The sequence below is a fragment of the Palaemon carinicauda genome, chromosome 4, assembly GCF_036898095.1.
Source record: "Palaemon carinicauda isolate YSFRI2023 chromosome 4, ASM3689809v2, whole genome shotgun sequence".
NCBI lineage: Eukaryota > Metazoa > Arthropoda > Malacostraca > Decapoda > Palaemonidae > Palaemon > Palaemon carinicauda.
The window spans coordinates 62,138,105-62,143,104 of NC_090728.1; positions in this window are offsets into that span (position 1 = coordinate 62,138,105).

Sequence of the window (5,000 nt, forward strand, 5' to 3'; positions counted from 1 at the left end):
TGTTTTGGAAATTTAAATGCCTTGTTTGATATCATTCTGTAGATTTCCTAATTATGTTTAACCTAAATGTCTATCTTAATTACAGAAAAAAGTTAGCAGATTACATCAGTTGATTGCCAGGTTCTTATTTTCTATATACTGTAGATTTCCTAATTATATTCAACCTATATATCTATTTTAATTACAAAAAAGGTTAGAAGATTACATCAGTTAATTGCCAAGGTTTTTATTTTCTATATTCTGTAGATTCCCTAATTATATCTAACCTAAATATCTATTTTAATTACAGAAAAGGTTAGCAGATTACATCTGTTGATTGCCAGAAGGTTCTTATTTTCTATAGTCTATAGATTTCCTAATTATGTTCAACCTTTATAACTATTTTAAATACAGAAAAGGTTAGCAGATTACATCAGTTGATTGCCAGAAGGTTCTGATTTTCTATATTTTGTAGATTTCCTAATTATATTTAACCTAAATATATATTTTAATTACAGAAAAGGTTAGCAGATTACATCGGTTGATTGCCATAAGGTTCTTATTTTCTATATACTGTAGATTTCCTAATTATATTTAACCTATATATCTATTTTAATTACAGAAAAGTTTAGCAGATTACATCACTTGATTGCCAAGGTTTTTATTTTCTATATTCTGTAGATTTCCTAATTATATTTAACCTAAATATATATTTTAATTACAGAAAAGGTTAGCAGATTACATCGGTTGATTGCCATAAGGTTCTTATTTTCTGTATTCTGTAGATTTCCTAATTATATTTAACCTATATATCTTGGAGATTCCCTTATTATATTTAACCTATACATCTATTTTAATTATAGAAAAGGTTAGCAGATTACATCAGTTGATTGCCAGAAGGTTCTTATTTTCTATATTATGTAGATTTCCTAATTATGTTTATCCTATATAACTATTTTAATTACAGAAAAGGTTAGCAGATTACATCAGTTGATTGCCAGAAGGTTCTTGTTTTCTATATACTGTAGATTTCCTAATCATATTCAACCTATATATCTATTTCAATTACAGAAAATGTTAGCAGATTACATCAGTTGATTGCCAGAAGGTTTTTATTTTCTCTATTCTGTGGATATATATATATATATATATATATATATATATATATATATATATATATATATTAATTACAGAAAAAGTTAGCAGATTACATCAGTTGATTGCCAGAAGGTTCTTATTTTCTACGCTGTCAGAAAAAGCCGTAATTTTAATCAGAAATTCTCCGTAAAAAGATACTGTTCTCAACCGCATTTCAGTAAAATACAGACGACCGTAATTTTACCTTACTTTGTCATTATCTTTTAATGGTTAGTGTCCGTAATATCACTCCTATACGTCAATATATTTATTTTAGAAACAGTAAAAACCTATCATAAATGTTTCCAGATGTTTACCGCTTTTTTAATGCCAATTTTTAACAGTGTATACCAGTGGTTCCCAACCTTTTTTCTGTTATTTCCCCCCTACACCCAGTTCAACCATCCAGATTTCCCTCCTTCCTGCCCCACCCAGCCCTCATGCCTACTCGCCTGCATCAGAAATGGGCATGATACTCTAATTCTCCTCTTGAATATCATGTCAGTGAGAACTGATATGATCATATCACAATTGAAAGGCTAATAACAAATTGCCGCACGTACTATGAGGACATTTTCTGCTTGTTTTAGTTAGTAGGTAGTGTAACTATTTCCCCTCTGGAAGCTTCATATTTCCCCCCAGGGGGAAATTTCCCCCAGGGTGGGAACCACTGGTGTATACGCTTGCTGAACGCAATATATTAGCCAGCAATATCCGAAAGTAAATCCAATGTGCCAGATGGCCCGGGGCAACAAGTGCCCAAAATTAAAGGTCGTAAATACTATCGGAGGAACGAGAGTGGACCTACAAGTGTTGTTAATAAAAAGGAAGGACGAAGTTAGAATTCAACTAGAATAACATTACCAGAACTTCAGGACGGAATTTCCCGTTTGCTCGATGTATAGAAAATTTGTGCTCGCTTTATCTGATATTAGAAAATAGGGTACACTTAGAAATTTGCATTGGAAAACGGATATATTGACGATAAGGAGTGATATTACGATCATAAACCCGTACAAGACACTATCAAAGTAGTGTAAAAATTACGGTCCCCTGTATTTTACTGAAATACGGCTAATAATGGTATATTTTTATGGAGAATTTTCGATTTTTTTTAACGGTGGACACATATATTTGCAATAAAAAACGATAAAAATACTGGAATAGGTATTACCAGGCATTTACCGTTTTGAAAACGGATATATTGACGTTAAGGAGTGATATTACGGTCACCAACGCGTAAGAGATGATAACAAAGTACGGTAAAAATACGGTCACCTGTATTTTACTGAAATACGGCTGAGATCACTATATTTTTGCCGTGAATTTCCAATCGATTTTTTTTTTCTTTTTTGATAGTTTAATGTTTCATGTAGAAATTTCCATTAAGAAACGGATATATTGGCGTTAAGGAGTGATAACAAAGTACGGTAAAAATACGGTCACCTGTATTTTACTGAAATACGGCTGAGATCGGTATATTTCAACCGTGAAATTCCGATCAAAATTTTTTTTTTTTTTTTTAACCAGTGTAATGTTTTTTTTTTTTTTGCGTTTTTGTGTCTTGTGGCTTCAAGATTTTCTCTTCTCTTCTACTTCTTTTCCCCCTTATCCCTACGTTAAGGGGTCGGTTGCCTGATGCAAAGCCCTCTCCAATGCTTTCTATTAAAAGCTGATTATCTAGAATTGTAACATAATCCGTTCAATGAAAACTGATATCAAGGTTTTTTATTTATTTTTTTTTTGGGGGGAGGGGGTGAATACAATTGAACCAAAATTAGATATGTATTGCAATCACATTAGAGAATGTCATTTATGGAACATATTGGTTTTTAAAACAAAAAATCTAGTAAAAATAAACAAAGAGTTGTAAAAACACCTAAGCTTGAGGGCATAAAATGGAACGAACCTCATAAACAGTAATATGTATATAAAGTACAAGGAAAAAAACGATGCTTTTCAAGAATAAAAGATAAACATAATAAAAAATGAAATTGCAAGATGTCCAGCACGCTGAAATTTATATCTCGAAGAAAATTGCAAAATGTCGAAAATTTATATCTCGAAGAAAATTGCAAAATGGTCAGTACACTAAAATTTATATCTCGAAGAAAATTGCAAAATGTCGAAATTTATATATAGAAGAAAATTGCAACATGGTCAGTACACTGAAATTTATATCTCGAAGAAAATTGAAAAATGTTGAAATTCATATCACGAAGAAAATTGCAACATGGTCAGTACACTGAAATTTATATCTCGAAGAAAAACGACAAAAGACCTACAGTAAATCAGTAGTTTTAAAATTACAGAACAAGTTGTTATTTAACTCCAGTTTCCTCTTTTTAATAAGGAAATGCTCTGAAAGAAGAGGGTGAAGTCAAGTGTGTTGGAGCAAAAAGAACATGTAGAAAAATCTCACTCGGCCAGTTAGAGTATAGTTGTCGTTAAAACAGTGGTTTTAATAGCAAATGTTGGTGATTTTGGTTAGAGTAAATTACGTTTTAACAGAGAGCATCTGTGTTCCAGAATTCTGAGTTAGCCAGAGAGAAAGATCTCGGTCTGTTAGAGTATAGTTGTCGTTAAAGCGTTAAAGCAGTGGTTTCTAATAGCAAATATATGTGATTTGGTTAAAGAAAATCACGTTTTAACAGAGAACCTTCTGTGTTCCAAAATTCTAAGTTACCCAGATAGAAAGATCTCTATCAGATAGAGGATAGTTGTCGTCAAAACAGTGTTTTCTGTTAGCATTTATTGGTGATTTGGTTAGAGTAAATTACACTCGCATGTATTTTACCGAACTACGTCTGAGAACAATTTAGTTTTACGAAGAACTTCCGATTAAAATTACGGTTTAATTTCATCAGTGCAAACTTGAAAATTTGCATTAGAAAACGGTAAAAAAAAAAAAAAATGGAATAAATATTACCGGGCATTTACCGTTTTAAAAACGGATGTATTGACAATAAGAAATAATATTACGGAGCGATAATAGGGTCACCAACCAATTCTGTGTTCCAGAATTCTGAATTCGCCTGAGAGAGTTTGCTCTAACGTATTGCAGATTTGCAAACTACTCCTCGAAAAAGTAAACGTATAAATACCATCAGAAATAAGTCAACAGGAAGAGCTTGTCTTTCTCTCAACATTGAACGCACAGTGAAATGGCTGGTACAAACAATTCGAAGATATATTTGATGGAAACTGGATTTCAACACTTCCTACAGCTCTTCTTACCAAAGTAAGTAAATTTTACACATTTTACTCATTTTTTGAAAGTGGAGTAAATCAGTTTAGGACAAACATTCGCTTTTTAAAAACTCTAAACTTTGCGTAATAAGCAATCCATGATATAAAACATTGAAATACACAATTTTTCGTGTAAATATGATAAGTGAAACAAACTCAAAATCTATGAAAAATTTTATTATTTTTAGCTTTCAAAGTGACCATCTCCCTTTCTCTTCAGAAAAAACTTCTGAAGAGGAAGGTAGAAAGTCCCTTCGAAAGCTAAAAATAAATTTCATTGTTCATAGATTGTAGGTTTATTTCATTTAGGATATGAAATATTTGTAAAATAACTCAAAAGGAAAACTATATCAAGGTGGAAAAAGTTTGAAATTTTAAAAAACAATATTATGCTCTATCAACTTTAATTGAATTTTATATATACAATTCAGAGGAAAAAGTATGGTAAATCAATCCAAAACCAGCATACGTACTTAATATAAAAAGAGGTTTCACCTATTTTTTATTAGCTCTCATTTATGATCAAAGTAGTAAAAACATTGAATCAATATAATAACAGCATCTAAAAAACCACGAATTCCGTTCTCAAATATGACAAACCATGCATTTCAAGAACCATAAATAATAGTAAATTA